This window comes from Tursiops truncatus, chromosome 10 (assembly GCF_011762595.2).
Source record: "Tursiops truncatus isolate mTurTru1 chromosome 10, mTurTru1.mat.Y, whole genome shotgun sequence".
Lineage (NCBI taxonomy): Eukaryota > Metazoa > Chordata > Mammalia > Artiodactyla > Delphinidae > Tursiops > Tursiops truncatus.
The window spans coordinates 40,676,726-40,696,275 of NC_047043.1; positions in this window are offsets into that span (position 1 = coordinate 40,676,726).

Below are 19,550 nucleotides of genomic sequence, written 5' to 3' on the forward strand. Positions count from 1 at the left end.
CACTTTGCTCCATCAATGACCCACTTTGCCCCTTAACTTCAGCTGCTTCTATAAACTTATTTAAATCGTATCCTAAGTAAGCAATAAACCTTGATCTTAAGTCCCCTCCATAACTACCTGTTTCCTCTTTTCTCTGCCAAGTTTCTTGAAAAAGAGGTCTAGTCTTGCTCTCCCTCCTTCTAACCCCCCCACCCTTTCCACCCAGTTCCGTGGGCACTTCCTCCAACACGCTGTGGAAAGTGCTCTGATCAGCTCACCAGACCTCCGTGTTGCCATATTCAATGGACATTTTCCCCAGCTTTATTGAGATATAACTGACATATTGTGTAAGTTTAAGGTGTGGCATGTGTTGACGTGATACACTTATATTTGCAAAATAATGACCACCGTAGCATTAGCTCCCACGCCGGTGGACATTTTGATTCATCGCTTGTGTTTCTAGACCCGTCGGCTCTGCTGGCTTTGGCTCTGTGGACAGCCCCCGCCTCCTCGGAACTCCCATCCATGCTTTTTCCAATTATTTTTATTGCAAATCAACTTATGAAGGAAACTTCTACATAGTAACCCAGCATGGGTTACTCAGCTGAAACTAACCTTTCCCAACACAGTCCTTATCCTTGACTATATGCAAGAACTCTAATAATTCCAGTTTCCTTCTTCTTCAGTGCTGGTCACAACCAAGTAATTGATTTCATAACCCAGTAATGGGTCCAATTCTGTAGCTTGAAGCCCATGCCTTTGCCTCCCCTGACTCTCTTTTCTCTGCTTTTCCTCACATCTCTCACCATCCTCCTTGGTCCCTTGGAGGGGTCCCTTGGTCCCTCCTTGGTGTTTTCTGATGGTCTCAGCATTCTGCCTTCAGCTTTCTGTTCCTTACGTATGCGTTTTCCCTAGGTGGTCCCATCTTTCCTCTTCATGCTGCAGACTGCAAAATCCGTTTCCACTCCAGACCTGCACACTGTACTCCTGCAGGAAATGATGTCGGCCCCAGATTCGATTCCCAGAGCCCTGCCCTGGGTCAGGTCAGGGGAGACTGGTCATCGGGTTGAAACAACCTGGGGCTGATCTAGGACAAAGCCACCAGCAAAACCAAAATAAAAAGCCATCTGGGTTTTTCTGCGTGGACCTTAGACAGAGCCAGCGCTCTCCATTGTAGAGTTCCCCAGTTTCTCTTCCCTATGTTTCTCATTCCCTGCTCTTTTGTTAGAAGTAAGCCGCTAAGCCCAGCACGCACTCTAGGGGACTCGTCTGGCTTTATCATCAGTAGAAGAAGAGATAATAGCTCTCCTTTACTGAGTGACTGCCATTATGTTTCAGGCACTATCCAGGCTGCAGAACACACACTAGTTCAATTCAGTTTTAATTCCCACAACACTCGGAGCTTGGTGGTCTTATCCACATTTGAATGACTAAGACACTGAGGCATAAATAGATAACTGACTTGCTCACGGTGGCAGCTCTTGTGCCTGAACCAGGCCTGTTCGATTCCTCCAATGGTCACTTGCAAAGGCAGTCCCAGCCCCAGTGCTTGCAAAACTCTTCAGCTCAAAAGCCAAATTGGGGTTGGTGCTGACAGAAAGTCAGAGAGAGACACAGAAATACAAGCTACTCCAGCACGGCCTCTTGATTGGTCCCCCAGGTCAGGCTCCTGGCCAATCAACTGCAGCGGGGGCAGGGGCGGGGGCGGGGGGAGTCCAGTTGAATAAAAATGGCGGAGGGTGATGAAGCCCCTGGAAGCTTCTTACACTTGATTGGCATCTGTGGTTCAACTGGTAGGAAGTTGTGTGGGAGGGAGCGGGGGAGGAAAGAAGGGGAAGGTGAGGTGTAGTGGGTGTTTGTGACGTGGGTGTGGTGAGGAAGGGGTGGTGATGAGAGGAGATTGGGCTTGGAAACAGAACACATGGGGGAGGTAAAGAGATTGGTTCCAGAAGAAGAGGAAAGGCATTTGCCTACTTGACAGGCCTGTTGTGAAAACTTCTGAAGCAGAAATGTAGTTTCATGGTATCTAGTGAACTTTTGGAAGAGAGATACGATGTTATCATGGAATAAGAATCGCAGGTGGGTGTTCCCCACATATTAAAGATGCCAGGGAAAAGCCTACCCGAAATGGGCATTTTCAGTGGCGACCCCCATTTTCCCCACCACTGGACGCTCTGTTGGGCCAGGCTTCCCCGTTACATTTATGCATTGTATCGAGTTAACCTCTGCCTGCCTCTCAGTCTGACAGTATTTCAGCCTAAGAAATTGAGGATTTTCCAGAGCTACGGCTGAGATAAACTCCCCCGTTCACTTTCTAGACACAGCCCATCTTTTGAGAGTTGCACAGCGTGTAGGCACTGTTTCTATTCCTGTGGGTGCCTGGTACTCTGACTTTTACTGTCTGAAGTCGTTTCTTTACCATCTTTGAATGGCAAACAGGGAAACTAGATGACGGCGTGAAGACAAACTAGAAACCACTTTACTTCTGGTTTGCTTTACTGTTGTTGTGATTCCCCAGGTCACTGGCTCTGAGACGGAGATTTGCGTGCAGGAGATTTGCTGGGAAATGTTCTCTGTGGCAACCATTGAAGGGAGTGTGAAAAGCAGGACTGGGCGTCTGGGGAAGCCAAACAGCAAGGCCACTGGGGCAGAGACTTCAGCCTGTCTGATGGGAGCTTGGGAGCCCAAGTGAAGCAGGAAGGTGGCCTTTGCACCCATGACCAGTAATTAATGTGGCCTTCAGTGGAGGTCAGCTCCTGGGTTGGGGTGGGGACCCACGGGCAGACATCAGCGGCCAGCTCACTGGACAGGTGGGCTGGCAGCACCCCACCTCTGAATGAGCATCTGTGCTGCCCGCTCTGCAGATGTTGTGTCCACACCAGCAATCTTAAATATCTGGTTATTGTCTGGGTATTTGTTCAATTTCAAATTTTCTCCTGGGATTCATTTTTTTAAAAAATATTATTTATTGTATCTTGTGGCAAGAGATTAGGAAATTATTGACTTCTTAAACAACACTGTATCCTGACTCCAAATGCCCAAAATTGTCTACTGAACCTGAAGCACATCGTTTATATTTTTTCTCCTCTTTCTGGTTCTTAATCCCAGGAGAGCCTTCACTGTCTTCTACATCGTGAATTAGGACTAAACCACTCAGGATACAATTTGTCAGTAATGGTTTTAGCTAATCAAAGGGCTGGAGAGGTTGGATTCTTTTACTTTTTTCTTAGGGAATATTTAAAACGTAGTTGTACAAAATGGCAAATAGTCCATGACCTCCTGTTTCCTTGATTTGCTGAAGTCTCCGTTTCTCCATCACCAACCGAAAAAATCCAAAGTCAATGTGGGTGCTCAGCGTCCAGTGAGAGATTGGCCAGGAGAACAAAAGGCTCCTTATTACTCCACGAAAAAGGTTTAAAAGGGCCAATGGCCACTTTGATTTTTATCCAATATACAGTTATATTTTATGTGCATTTCAAAAAATACTATATAAAATCGTCTCATTCTATGCAAACACAAAAAAATTGCCTCAGGGAGCCCCAGTCTGAGGGGAGACACAGCCCTGACTCAGGGAGCCCCAGTTATCCTTAGAAAGAGTTGGAATTTGCTGGGGCTCTCCCCTCTCCCAGTAGCCCCCACCCAGGTGTCTGCCCCCTTCTCAAGGCCTGCAGGAGGGTCTTCAAAGGGACCCACTCCAGACATCTAGGTCTGGGCCTCTTAGTCTCAAAGTCGAAGTAGGTGGAAGAGGGGCCCTCCTGAGAAAGCTCAGTCCAGAAACCAGCTGGACAGCTGAGTTAAGGAGAGCTGCTTCGGGGAAGGGATGGACCGGACTTCCCAGAGCTTATCATTAGTTTTCTCCTGCTGAGATGGGGGTGCAAGTGTGAGACACAGCCTGACATCCCCTGAAGGGACCCAATGGGCCACCTGGAGGGGCTGACATGGCTCAGCAGAGAGAAGCTAAGGATGGGAAGGGCTCCTAGGAGCTTGAGGATGGAGACGCTTGTGTTGGGGTGGAGAGAACTACAGGGGAAGGTCCACATTGACGATGGGGGTTCCCAAAACACATACACAAGCACCAGGGAGGGGGACAGTCAGCTTTCCCCATGGCCCGGCCCAGACGGCATGAAGCCAGACATCAGTGCCGGTCAGGGGAATACTTTCCTTCCTCCTGACCCCATCCTCTTCTTCTCACAGATCTTTCTTCACTGCGACAGGGGGCAGTTCTGCGGGGCTGGCATCCTGCCCAGAGCATGGCCTCCCTCGAGGAAGGTTCCCATCTCACGCCCATCGGACAGGGGCCTGGGTTTCACACTTCTGGATCAAGGATGTTTGCCTTAGTTATAAGAGACTATAAAAATCAGAGGGACAGCCCGGATTTTCAAAGGGCCTGGAGAAGCTGGGGGACAAAAATGATTTTCTGCTTCTATTTCCCCATGTCAGACTTGTTTAATAATTCAAATTTTCCTGCCTATTTTTTAACTTGTAAAGGATGGGAAATGTTTATTATTCCTCGTGATTTCTGCCATAATTAAAGGAAAGAAAATCAAGGGGCAAAGCAGTGCGCTTAAGGAAACTTTCTAAAAGATGGCTTCTGAAAAATGGCAGGATGATGTGTGCGTGCGTGTGTGTGTGTGATATCAGTGAGTCCTTTTCCTTCTTCCCCTTCTCAGAGGAAGGGGCATGGATACCTGCATTTCTGTTTTAATAGGCACTTCTTGGTAAGCAGCCTAAACCCTTCCGGCCCCAGCCTAGCTGGACTGGTGCCAATGCCCTCCATGTAGGATAAAATTAGTGGGGAAGTCGATCACCTGGTCCCGTCTTGCCACCCAGGATGTGGTAAGAGGCTCCTGAAACCTCCTAGGAGCTCCTTTGCCAGGTTCCCACTGGGGCTCATTACAGGGAAAGATGGTTTTCTGGACATGCTCAGCTTAGCTAATGAAAAATGGAAGGAAGAGTCAGTCCAGTGCAAGAAGCTGAGGAGATAGAGCTTCCACCTGTGACCGTGAGAATAGGTCCTTGGAAATAGAATATACTAGGTTTTTAAAAAATTAGTTTTAGGTCTTTCTCTTTGCAGCTATAAAATGACATATTAACTAAAGAAATATGCTTCTACTTATAGTCCCCAAAAAGTGTGCTCTGAATGGAGATGATAATCTTGCCATTTTGGGTGATTCTTTCCCCCTGTCTAGTGTGGGTTGCCTCGATTCTCCCCATCCTCTCAGCACTGGTCCCCTTTGTGTTTGGTGGCATGTTGCCATGGTACCATCAAGAAGCACTTTCCTGCCATGACCTGTTAATGGACTTTTCTATTCTCAGGATCAGGAAGGGAGTGGGGAGGAAGAAGAATATCATTTAATGACTCGAATTAATTGAATAAATCTCATGAATGTCAGTGAAATAATGGTGAACGTATCTGTATGCAGAAGAGTTAAAAATAATCCCTCAGCAAAATACTCTTCATGCACAGTGTGCTCCAATTGTGCATTTAAAAATTATGTTTCTATTTTTTTTTTAGTTTGCTTTGAACTTTCCAATGCTTGACCCAATACTGGAGTTTGCCTCAGAGGACTTAGTCAGAAGATTATCTTCTTATTAGATCTTAACAGTCAGTTGACATTGTATTGTCTCTTATAGGACATCACTTTTGCAAATGAAGGTGCTTCCTCTATAGTGATTTAAAATTTTTTCTGTGTATCCTAAACAAGATTTTTTGCTATAATTATTCATTGTTGGCAGCATTGCCTACAGCTTTTAAGCTTTTAAACAGCTTTGAAGGCTGTTTACTGATTCTTTTAGTAGGTTGTCTCTCATTTCGGTAACTCCAGGTTTAAAAATTTTACAGAGTCAGCAAAATCCCTCCAAATCACTGTCTCTTTGAATGGCTTAATGAAATAATTGATTCTATTTTTAAGCACTTTACTTTTCCCCCCCCCTGTATTTATATTAAAAAAGTGTTAAGCCTTTAAACTTGAATGTACTAAAGATGTGGCTGGGCCCAGGCATCTCTCTTAAGACAAGGTGAAGACGCGGAAAGGAGGACCATTTGGGAGGGTTAAAGTGCTGGTATCTTTAGAATGTCTGAAGAAAGTGCAGGAATAAAATATGGCAAAGAGTGAAAATAATCTATTAAAGATGTTCTCTATGCCTTAGAATATTGTTCACCAACAGAGTGAACAATATATTGTTAGATGAATGTTATCACTCCGCTTTATCACCTTTTTAGAGGCTGCAGAACATTTATTTTTCTTCTTGAAATCCGAAGCAGGAGCCAGTCCTTTGGCAACCTCTTGACTATTAGAGTCAAAAGCAGTGACCAAAGAAATCCCTGGAAAGTTTTCACGAGAAATCGAAGAAGCTACATGCACAGTGAGGATTTGGTTGTGGCCAAGAAGAAGAGGGTGATTTCTTTGATTCTGCTTTCAGCAGTTTGCATCAAGTTTCCAGCCACGTCTCTGGAGACGCTCAAGGTTACTCACATTCTAGGAATGATATGCAGATATAGCAATCCTTCAAGGTAAAGCTATCCATGCAGGAATATGTTGCCATCTTGCCACTTGGAAGCATTCTGGTAGATGGCAGATGGCCTCACTGGGTGTTGGTGTATGTGTGTGTGTGTGTATGCACACACATGCATGTGCTGTGGTGTGTGAGTTGAAATACACAGTGTATTTATCCATTGCAGTCGATTTCTCTGGACCCACAAATTTAGAAACCACAAGTTATTTTCAGGCTTGAAAAATAAAATTTTCTTAGTTTGATAGTATAATATAAAAAAAGTTTACCTTGCACTCTGACATCTGAAGTGGGGTTGCAAGGGCAGAACTGGCTCGGGAGATGGTGGCTGTGGCTTGGTCTGTGATCTATTACTGACTGGCTGTGTGTCCCGAAGTAGGTAGCTTACCTGCTCTGGACATTACTCTCTAAATCTTTAAGAGATTTAATCTGTATGGTGTCCAAGTCCCCCATACAGAATCTGTGGGAAACAAAGATCTTTCTCTTAGGTTTTTCAAGCTCTTGAAAAGCCAGGCATTTAGAGGAGTAGCATAGAGAAATAGAGAACGCCACTATCTTAATGAGTTTTATAAAAACTTTTCAGAAAGTCAGGCCTGGACTGATGCACACGGTTGATTCATTTCTATCAGGGGTGTTTTCTCCTCTCTTGGCACCCCCTTCCCTTCCTCTCTTCTTTTAGAAAATGCTGATCCACACAAAGAAAATGAACACTTTCTGAATATTTTGGTGAATTTCCTTCTAGGTAAATTATAGCTATTTGTGAAGAAAAATACAAGTGTTAGAAAATAAAACATAACAACTTAGAACTGAAAAAACCCGAGAACTTTCTTATATCTAAACTCATGACCTGGGTGGTTTGCAGAGTTTATTAAGCTTCTAGTTATTAAACTAGAAGTTATTAAAATGCAAATGTTAGAAAATACAAAACACGGAAGACTATTGATTAAGAGCTAATCGTGTCCCTAATGGTAATTTGAATATTATTTTTAAGAAACGAAAGCAACTCCTGGACAGTTTCCTAGGCTTTTGCATCTACAATGTAGACAAACAGAAAGCAGCCCAGATGGGAACACAGTTATTTTGCAGAGGAACGCAGTCACAGATATTCCCATTTGCAGAAATTTGCCTGGGATGAGAAGCATTGGCTCAGACATTCCACTTACATATAAATATTTTAAAAACACCCCGAGGCCTACAGGAAAAATAACTGCCCCTATTTTGTGTGCTAGTCCTTGGGGGAGAAGCAGAGCTGATATGTGAACATTAATGGCATAGATTCACTTTTAAAAAGTAGCTCAGCTCCAAATTGTGAGTCAGAAACAATTTTCTAGCTGAGTGGCTCTCAGCTTTACCATGGGTTGGGAACACCTTTTTCACATCTAAAAAGAGTGACAGACATCTCCTTCCCACAAAACAAAGCAAAATAAAACAAGAAACCCCACACAAAATGCTGGTAGCCATTCTATTTTCACTTCTTTCAGTTGAGTAAATAAAGCAATAAAAAAGTTACTACGAATTTGGTAATTCTTCAAGAAACTTGTATTCCTTTTTCTCCTTTCCCTCGATTTTCTTTTGTATTCGTATTGACTTTTTAGTTACATATGAATTTTGATATGCCACCTCAGATTCTTTGTGGGAAGAGTATATGTATTAAAAAAGAAAATTAATTTAGGAATTTTTTATAGGGTAAGTTATTTGGTAAACTTAGGAGTAGTTTACATTTAAACTATTTAAAACTGCACATGCACAGAGCTTAAGAAGTCAGACAAGTATACGGGGCTTCCAGTAAAAAACGCAGCATTCCACTGGGCATCTCCCAAATTTCCACTCCTTGGCAACAACCGCTTCCAACCAAGTGAGCTCTTTTATTGAGATTTATTTCCATATCCCTATATGGCAGATTTCTGTTGTTACTTCTTTACTACAACTTTATTGTTACTAAAGTTTTGCAGTTTTAGTCATCATGTATTGATTGATAGTCTTGCTTAATACTTTCTCTTTTGACCTACCATACCTTCGACTTTCTGCCTTCTCCCCTCCCTCCTAATAGAGATATACAAGAATTTTGGTTAGAGGAATATTCAATGCTATTATTTTTGCTATAAAAATGCTAGTTGGGAGTAGGGGAGGGATGTACTGGGAGCTTGGGATTAGCAGATGCAAACTATTATACATAGAATGGATAAACAACAAGGTCCTACTGTATAGCACAGGGAATTTTATTTAATATCTTGTGATAAACAATAATGGAAAAGAATATGAAAAAGAATGTATACATATGTATAACTGAATCACTTTGCTGTACAGCAGAAATTAACATTGTAAATCAACTATACTTCAATACAATAAATTTAAAAAATTAAAAATGCTATTTTACAGATAAGGCAAGTGACGTACAATGGTTACTTTTTCTCTTTTGTAACATGCTTTATTTTCCTTGGAGTTAATAATGGTTTGCTTCATTATTTTATATGCTTGTCACCAATTCAACCCCATACTCTGTCAGTTGTCCAGATTTTATCAGCTGCATTAAGTCCTGTCTATTCATCTTCTTGAAGAAATCCCCCATTGTGTTTCCTAACTTGCTCTAAACTCTCCTAGTTTCTCTCAAGACCTGCTTCAGAATCGTCTACTTGGGAGCTTCCTGCACATCTTCCTGGTGATTTTTTTTGCTCTTATGTTGGATTACCTGTTTTTTGCTTTCTTTGTCTTCCTGTTTCTTGGTTTACTTCCTTGTTTTAGTGTGACATAATCTTTGGTAGTTTTCTGAGAAAAGTATATTTGAGAAAAGGTTTTTCAGACTTACCAGAAAATATTTTTTATTTCACTGTAACTTTTAATCAATAGCTTGGGTATATAATTCTAGGTTGGAAATCATTTTCCCTTGTAATTTTGACTTCTAGTTTCCACAGTTTCTGTTGGGTTTTCCAATGCCGTTCTGATTCTTGATCTTTTGCAAGAAGAAAAAAAAAATTGAAGCTTTCAGGATCTTCCCTACCTTCCTGTTGATCTGAAATTTCACAATGCTATTGCTTCATGTAGGTTCTATATTCATCTATTATATTAGAGTTTTGTGTACCTTTCAAGGTGAAAATTAATTTTCTTCAAATATGGGGAATTGAAAAAAATTATCTTGACTGTTTACTCTCTTTTTTTCTCTTCTCTCTTTCTGGATTTTCTTTTTTCTTTTCTAATATTTATTTATTTATTTATTTTAATTTTGGCTGCGTCAGGTCTTAGTTGCGGCATGAGGGATCTTCGTTGTGGCCTGCGGGATCCTCTGCTGCTGTGCATGGGCTTCTCTGTAGCTGTGGCGCAAGGGCTCAGTAGTTGCAGGGGGTGAGCTTAGTTGCCCCGCAGCATGTGGGATCTTAGTTCCCCGACCAGGGATCGAATCTGTATCCCCTGCATTGGAAGGCAGATTCTTAATCACTGGACCACCAGGGAAGTCTCTGGATTTTTCTATTATTTGGATCTTTGAGCGACTGGACTTTCTAATTCTCTATCTTTTAATTTCTATTTTCCATATTTTTGTTTTACTTTCTGGAAGATTTCTTCTTCCTTCTAAGTTTTTTATTTCTGCTGTTATATTTTTGATTTCTTGGAGCTCCTTTTTTTGAAGTATTTTTTTGCTCACTTAAAAAAACAGTGTCCTATTCTTCGTGGTTGCAATATGTTCTCTTATCTTTTTGAGGATATTAATGATATTTTGTGAAGAAATTTTTTCTTCCTGCATTGTATCTGTCTCCTATAAGTTACTTTTTTTCCTGTTATTTTCTCTGGTCTCTGTCTTTCATATGAGACACTATCCTCAAATATCTGGTGATCCTTATTTGGGTGCTTCTTTTCTTCTTTTTTGGCCACGCTGCATGGCTTGGGGGAATCTTATTTCCCTGATCAGGAACTGAATCTCGGTCTGCTCATTCTTAAGTGGGGCATTAAGCTGGCTGGAAGCTCCGTGTCTGTGAATGGGGCTGGTTGCCATGGTCTGTCCTATAAGGCAGTCTGGTCATGTCAGTATCTTTAGAACTTTTCTACTGGGCTGGTGTGAATTACCAGAGGAGTTTCCTCTAATTTTTTTCCTGAAATGTCTGTACCCAGTTTCCAGTAGCTGGTGGGGAAGGCAGAGGAAGGTATCTCAAATTCCATCTTAACTTTTGCTTAATTCTACCTATGCGGTTTCATAGAATGATTTTTTTGTGGGTTCTTTAGATGTAAAGAGGAAAGGAAAAAGCCTCTAAGCCCTGGGGGAGTTTTTATGGTCATCCTACAAAAGCAGGAGGGACCCGCACTCAGAGTTTGCTTCAGGTGTTGAGGCTGATGACATCATAAACACACCAAAGGGGTGTGAAATGGTTTGTTAGTTACGTAATGGGGATTTCTGAGGGTGAGCAGACAGGCCTCTCATGCAGGTCCAGAATGGCTTGAGCTAGCAAGGGAAGGAGCGAAGGAAGCTGGCCTTTTCTTTTGTGGTCGGGGGTGGGGGGGGTGGGCTGGGGTGAGAGTTCACGTGCAGAGAGGATGCTGTGGTTTGAATCTTCCCCCCTGCACCAAAGCAGGGAGCACCCTGGCTTTCTTACCCGCTTCCTCAGATGCTGGCACAAGGGGAAGAGGGAAGGGTGAGGTTTGAGATGATAAAAGAAATTTTCACATATTGAGATTATAGGGAAGTCATTCTGGCTTATACATGAGTTAACTTGAATTTGATGCCAACTAAAATAGCCTGTTTGTGGCCTATCAAACATACATTGTACATCTGCCTTAATTATTAAAGAAAAGTAAAGAAAGTCCATGTTAAAAATAATGATTAAATGCCCCTTTTCCTGGGACGCCAATGCTGGTCCTCCTTGGATAAGACTCCCTTCCCAGGTACCAAGGCCATGCTGGACATGCTGTATGTGCACGTGCTGGTCTGTTTTTTTTTGAAACCTTGGAGAAATGTTTCCCTGACTTGTTTAATGTTCTTTGTTCTGACAAGATGTAAAACTGTGCTGAAAACCCTGCTTCTCGAGAGCAGTTTCTCAGAGTAATCTGGGAAGCGGGCTTCCGGGCTACAGTCCTCAGTTTGACTCAAATAAAACTCTTTTCTATTCTTTTTTTTTTTCAGAGTTCATTAACTTTTATTGAAATAAACACAGGAAAAAGCAACCTCCACTTTTTCATAGCATGTTTTACATATTTGCAGGTGCAGAGAGTTCTACTAGGAAAAGGAGATTTTGTTGATATTGATAGACATCAAAAACGAATATGCACTAGTATATAGTATGGATCTGTGGTTTAAAATTTATACTAATGGCATCATATAGTGCTTGTTCACTGCAACTTGTTTTTTCCCAGTAAATGTATTTTCAAGATTCAAATATGCTGATAAAGGTTAAGTTCATTCATTAAAAAATGATTATGCATTGATGGGATACTTTAGATATGCTATCAATTGCTTTGGATATATCCTTTTTGTTCTTAAAAAAATTGTTTTATTGAAGTATGTTTGCTTTACAATGTTGTGTTAGTTTCAGGTGTACAGCAAAGTGATTCAGTTATACATATATATTTTTCTATTCTTATTATTGATTACATATTGATTATTTTCATCATCAGAGAGCTGCCAGCAGTCTAACGTCCAATGATGGAGTCAGAATCCTCCCTACAGCTCTGAACAGAGGGCAGAACAAATGTTTTAAGGATGATACAGAAAATGTTCCTAGGGGAGATGGTCCTGCTCAGTCCCAAGAGAGAGAACAACTTATTTAAAAGTCCAGTTCTCCCTTTGTGGGGCTGATACGGGAGCCAGGAGCTCAGAGGTGATTCTGTTGTTAGGAGAACTTGTTCAGAAGCCTTCAGAGTAGTGGTTTGCAGAGTGTGGCCTGTCACCAGCAGCAGCAGCGGCTCCTGTTAACAAATGCAAATTCCCAGGCACCACGCCGACCTACCGACTCTGAAACTCTGTGGGTGAGGCCTGCACCCTCTGTTTTAACAAGCCCTCCAGGTGAGGCCAACACACGCTCCCACTGAGAACCACAGATGGAGAGTTTACAAGTGAAGACAAGTCCGGGAAGCAGCCGGAGAACTAAATGGCACAGCATCATGAAGAAACAGGACTTTAAAAATTTCCACTGGAAGGTGGAAAAAAAACAGGTCTCTGAGAAGGGCAGGAGGAGGGGAAGTGTTTGCAGAGGGGAGAGGAGCCCAGCCATGTGGCAGAGGTGAGGGTCTGAGTGGGGAAGAGAGTTGGTAAGAATTTCCAACAGGTAGGGATGACCAAAGAACTCTTACCAGTGGTGATGTGTGATGCTCTGCTGTAAGTTGACGTCAGTTTTACATGACCAACTTGTGTGGTGCAGTGGGGAAGGAAGGGGAAGACGTCAAAGGGAAAAATAAATTCATCATACTCTGTGTAAAAAGGGTAATTAAAAATTATTTTATTGAAGTATAGCTGATTTACAATGTTGTGTTAGTTTCAGGTGTACAGCAAAGTGACTCAGTTATACATAATATAGTCATTCTTTTTCGTATTCTTTTCCATTATGATTTATCACAGGATACTGAATATAATTCCCTGTGCTATACAGTAGGACCTTGTTGTTTATCCATTCTCTATACAATTGTTGGCATCTCCTAACCCCAAACTACCAATCTAACCCTCCCCTACCTCTACCACCCCCTGGCAACCACAAGTCTGTTCTTTATGTCTGTGAGTCTGTTTCTGTTTTGTAAATAAGTTCATTTGTGTCATATTTTAGATTCCACATATAAGTGATATCGTATGGTGTTTGTCTTTCTCTTTCTGACTTACTTCACTTAGTATGATCATCTCTAAGACCATCCCTGTTGCTGCAAATGGCATTATTTCATTCTTGTTTATGGCGGAGTAGTCTTCCCTTGTATATATGTACCACATCTTATTTATCCATTCATCTGTCGATGGGCATTTAGGTTGTTTCCATGTCTTGGCTACTGTGAATAGTGCTGCTATGAATGTAGGAGTGCATGTATCTTTTCGAATTATAGTTTTGTCTGGATATACGCACAGGAGTGGGATTGCAGGATTTTATGGCAAGTCTATTTTTAGTTTTTTGAGGAACCTCCATACTGTTTTCCATAGTGGCTGCACCAAGTTACATTCCCACCAACAGTGTAGGAGGGTTCCCTTTTCTCCACAGAGAGGGTACATATTTTTTATTTTTCCTTACCAATGCATTCCCCAATGCATTCAGTATCCACTGACTAAATAAATGAGGTGTCTGAGTATTTTTAGAATTTATGGCAAGGACCTAGGCATATATATGTAGATAGTTAGATAGAAAAAAATTTAAAGTAGTTTGTTGCTGTAGGCATCTTCTATATTAAAAGTAGAAATAAAAGATAATTGGCATGCATTTGATTTTCCTCCATAAAGGTGATATGTAAATTCCTCTTAAATAGAATATACCTATATCTATAAATACCTATAGAAGTAGTCCAAAGCATCTACATTTTCCTTGAAAATTGTTAAAATGAAGCCTATCCCTGTAGACAGATGTCTTATAAGCTTCTAGAATAGTTTCCCCCGTACTTTAACAAAGTTAAACATTCTAATTAGGGAATACTGGAAAATAAAAATAATGCAAAGAAGAACGACTGAAGTTATCCACAGCACCACGCCTTGAGGTGAACAGAATCCTGTGGAGTTTTAGGGCCGGGAGTCCCCGTGGTTGGCACCCCCCCCCCCCCACTTTCCTGAACCCCCTTCTCTCCTGACTGCCAGCTCAGGGTCTTGCCCTGCACACTCTTGTTTATTGATTTAGACCAAAGCTTCAGTATCAATTGTCATCCTTTACCATTTTGAGTACTTCTCCATCATGGCCATTGCGGATAAAAAAAAGGTCAAGACTCCTTCCTTGAAGAAGCTGTGCTCTTTCTTCCAAGTGTGTCTTCTTCTTTACTATCCATTAATTCTTAGTATCTGTGAATCCTGCTCTGTGAATCCATCCATTCTTCTGGCTCCCATGATCTCAGGCTCCCCTACCGATTTTTTGATCTCAGCTCTCTTTTCTGTAATAATTTCACGTCTCCATCTGCCTTTCTTTGCGCTCTGTTTCCTCCAAGTCATTATGTCTAGAAGGGAATTCTGGTTTCCTCCTCTGAATTCAAAAAAAAAAAAAGAAAAAGAAGGTCAACTCTCTGGATTTACCTGTTTATGTCACTGGCATCATCGTTCTTTTTGTCACTAATGCTGTCAACCAACTCCTTCTCTCATCTCTGTTCTGGAACCTCCGTCAGTTGGTAGTTCTTGCATGAAAGCATCTGTGCTGACTCTTTTTTTTTGGCTGCGCTGCACAGCTTGCAGGATCTTAGTTCCCTGACCAGGGATCAAACCCAGCCCCCCTGCAGTGGAAGTGCTGAGTCTTAACCACTGAACCGCCAGGGAAGTCCCCTGTGCAGACTCTTAACTCTTTTTGTTTCTTACCCTTTTGCCCTTAAATTATCTCATGGATGGCTTCCCCTCCAAGCCTCACTTCCAAGCGCTGCAGAATTAACCTTCATAAAGACATTACTCTTATCCATCATTCTCTTGTTCAGGAAACTTCAGGAGCTTCCTATTGTCCAAAGGATAAAATCCACCATGCTCATCCTGGTGCCTGGCCCTCCCACAATGGGCCAGCCATCCTTCAACCTCATCTTCCCCTATTTTCCAATGAAAGAGCATCCCTCTAACTAGGATGTCCTATATCCACTCCTCTGAATCCCCCTCTTCCTCTGGCTCACATTTTCCCTTCCAGTTTTACTTCAGATGCAATATTTTCCTTGTAAAACCTTTTCTAATCAACCAACCAACCCACAGCAATTTTCCCCTTGTTTGAACTTTGAAAGCCCTTCCTATCCCATGTATTTGGCTCCTAATTATAAAATTATAGCTTCTTTCTATGGAGCTGAGTCCCTACTATGCACCCAGCACTGTTCTAAGCTGTTCTTAATTCATTTATTCATCACACAATGAGTGGAGTAAGTCCAGTTATCACCTCCATTTAACAGGTGAGGAAACAGACATGGGCAGGTGAAGTAACTTACCCAAGGTCACAGGATGGTAGAACCAGGATCTGAATCCAAACGGTGGCTTAGAATCTGCCCTCTTATCTACCCATCACTGCCTCCCTGTATGCACTGCCTTCCACTGCTGTTACGCACCGCTTGTTTGTGCACATTTGTATGTGTGTTGCCTTCCCATTTAAATTGTACGCCCCTTGAAGGCGGGGGCCACAACTCACATGCACGCTCCAGAAGGCCCAGCAGAAAGCTGTGTGCTTCCATAAACGTGAAATGTTTCCGTTGAATGGTTTGTGGAGACTTTTTTTTATTCCTGAGATGATCTAGCTCGTTTTCATGAATTGAAAAGGTAGTCTCAAAATCAGATCTGACTAAGTCATGACCAAAGGAAAGGTAAAAAAAAAATCAAGGAGTAAGCCAGTGTCCTGGCCTCAGGGCTTGGGTCCAGTGGAGTCTGATCATTTCGCAAATGACACCTGAAGTCTGAAGAGTAATGAGGGCTTAACCCACCTGCACACCTCTCCCTGTGCTTTGCAGTGACTGGAAAGTGAACTTGGCTAAGGCCTGCATGTCAGCAAATAATTCACCTTGACTCTAGAACTTGCAGCTGAATGTCCATCATTGAAAATGCAATTACTCTTTTCCACTGTTTTTTCTTCTTCTTTTTCTACTTCTTCTTTTGAAGCCAAGTGTGAGCTGTGGGTGGAAAGGTTTGATACAATTCTTCTGTGTTCTCAGGGGCCTGGCTGACAGACTGCTCAAGAAAAATTCCACCCAAATGCCTGGTGTACCAGGAAGAGGCAAACAGCTGGAGGGATGATAGAGAAGATATGACTTAACCCACTGAATTGTGTCACAGGCTTACTTAAAGCTGCATCACAAATAGTGGTTTTTGATTGTTTCCTCTTCCTAGAATGAAATGTCTTCAGAAGCCTTTTCAGATTACTTGAAATTATTTGTAAGTTTAGGCAAAACCATCTTTCTTAAGAGCCATTCACTTAAAAACATTTTTAAAAATTTTTAAAACATTTTATTGAAATATAGTTGATTTACAATGTTATGTTAATATCTTCTGTACAGCAAAGTGATTCAGTTACACATATATGTATTCTTTTCCATATTCTTTTCCATTGTGGCTTGTCACGGGATATTGAATATAGTTCCCTGTGCTGTACAGTAGGAGCCATTCACTTTTAAAAAGTGGATATGGTTCTCAAGTTATGTGCCAACTTGGTGTTGAATAGCATTTTCTAGTATTCTTCAAGGACTTTATGAGTGAAAAGAATGACCTGTAGTTACTTTGTGATGATGATCATGATGATTATTATTATTTTGCGATACGCGGGCCTCTCACTGCTGCGGCCTCTCCCGCTGCGGAGCACAGGCTCCGGACACGCAGGCTCAGCGGCCATGGCTCACGGGCCCAGCCGCTCCGCGGCATGTGGGATCTTCCCGGACCGGGGCATGAACCCGTGTCCCCTGCATCGGCAGGCGGACTCTCAACCACTGCGCCACCAGGGAAGCCCTGTGATTATTATTAACCTGCATAAAATTTGCCTTTTGCAAAGCCCTTAGAGACACACGTACACTTTGAAAGAAATAAATGATTGTTTATTTTGGGTCATGAACTAGACCTATTGTGCACAGAGTTGGGCCTAAACAAACCTGGGCCTGGTTCCTGCCCTGGAGGCATTTGCCCTCTGGGTGTGAAGGCCAGATTAGGCCTGAGGCCCACCTGTCAGCCACACACTCTTCCTCAGATGTCTCAGTACCCTTGATAATATTCAACCTTTGTTTACACTCTGCCGGACCTAGATTTGATTTCTGGGGTTGTTTTCCCTGTGGACCTGGGAGGTAACCACCCTCAAGGCCGCCGGTTGTGATTTGCAAGCCGTGCACCCGACTGGCACTTTGCACAGTTATTCAGTGCCCAGCCTGCACATCAACACATGACGGCTCTGAACACTGTGTCTAGATGATTTTTGCAGATCGCCAATCTCATTTATTTTGTATTGGTATCACTGGTTTCATACTCAGAGTTCTGGGGGAGGTCACCGTAACTTTTATCCCCATGGACTAATGCTGTAAGACACAAATGACAGAAAAGAAAAAGCAGACGTTCATTTTAAATACAAGACAACAATAAGCTACAGATTAGATGACTTGGAAGATGCATTCTCAAACTTCAGAGGTGGAGCCATTATAGTGGAAACATGGTTTAAGTGTCAGAATATTTGGCTTCTACTACGGGTTCAATTTATTAACATGTTGACCCTTGGCGGGGGGCATTATTTAACTTCTTGGAACCTCTAAGAAGGGCCTACCCACTTCCCTGGGCTGTAGGAAGCTCGCAAGAGCTGCCGGAGACAGTGGCAGACAGAAAGGCTATGGGCACGGGTAAGGCCCAGTCCTCGCTCTGAGTAGGGATGTGGGAGTGGTCTGAGAAGGTGAGTCCTGAGAAGGGATTACATTTTGCATTGGTTGTGCTCAGACTGAAGGAAGAAGCAGTGTTCCTAACCCTCGCTGCCTCCAACACTTAGCACAGAGTGAGGAGCTCCTTGTTTTCGAGATGAATGGAAAAAATAGATGAAACTCACAAATCCAGAGAAAAGTGGAACACACATGGATCCAAGCTCTCAAATTTTCCAAATCAACAAATTTCTTCTTAGAATGCTTACCGTGTGCCAGCCATAAATAGGCCCTGAGTGTATAGCAACGCACACAACAGGGCAGTCTTCGCCTTTAAAAGGTGTGCTGTGCTGGCAGGGTGAGAAGACTTGTAAAAAGTGATTAACAATATATGGCATATTATAAGGAGAAACCTAGGTGCATCGTTAGGAGTCTGACAATTGCTAATTTTATGATTATTAAACACGTTGAAATCCATGTGCATAACTTACCTCTAAAAGGAGTTTTTAGAACAAAATGAGAGATTGATAAGATTTGCTAGACTCCTTTTCTCCTGTAAGAGAGGCTTGTTTGTAGATTTTTTGCGGTGTCTATTTATAGAGACCCAATGCATGATACAAAAAGGACAGATTTTCCCAGAGAACATCTAGCAGCATTATCAGCTTAAAGTTATTTATCTTCGAAGCATTTATTGAACATTTACTAAGTGTAAGGAGATACCAGACCCTGCCGTTAGAAATCACTGCTCAATACAGCCCACTAGACACATGTAGCTACTATGTCCTTGAAATGTAGCTAGTTCAAATCGACATGTGCTATAAATGTAAAACAGACCCTGGATTTTGAAGACTTAATATGTGGAAAATATCTCATTAGTAATTTTTTATATTGATTACATATTGAAATGATAATATTTGGAATACATTAAATATAATCTATATTTTCATTTTACTTTTTAAAATGTGGTTACTAGAACATTTACAGTTATTAAGGGTGACTTACATTTGTGTCTTCTATTATCTTTCTGCTGAACATTGCTGCTTTAGAAGATAATAGACTAGGGAGACAGGCAAGGAAACAAATCATCAGAAGTCACCAGGACAAGTGCTCTAAGGGAAAGAGGTATGAAGCGTAGAGGAGGGTGCAGCCCTTTCGCTGGTGTGATCAGAAACAGATTCAAGGGGGGAAGGAACGTAGGCCAGGGAGATAGAGAAGAATGCATAAGGCAGGGAAGAAAGCGTGGCAGCTTTAGGAAAGCGTCTACCTTTAGGGGGACAGAGGAAAAAGCCTCGGGGCAGCAGCAGGAAACTATAGAAATACTGTTTTCAAAGCTTCCCATGATATAGTTAAAATTGTGTGTCTCTTATTTAGAACATTCTTATTTGTTTGCCTTGCCATCTGAGTGACAAGACTATTTTTCTTAGAAAAATTACTCGAATAGCATGACTGTATTACCTCAGGCACCCCTAGATGGCACTGTGCTCTAGGACTGAAAAGCCGGCAGGTCAGGAGAAGTGGAGATTTCTTGGCTGTCTCAGTGGCCTAAATTTTTCAAGAGGACCTCTATCATTTTTGAGCATGCGAACCCGATACATACGTGTCTATTTATTTAGACATATATATAC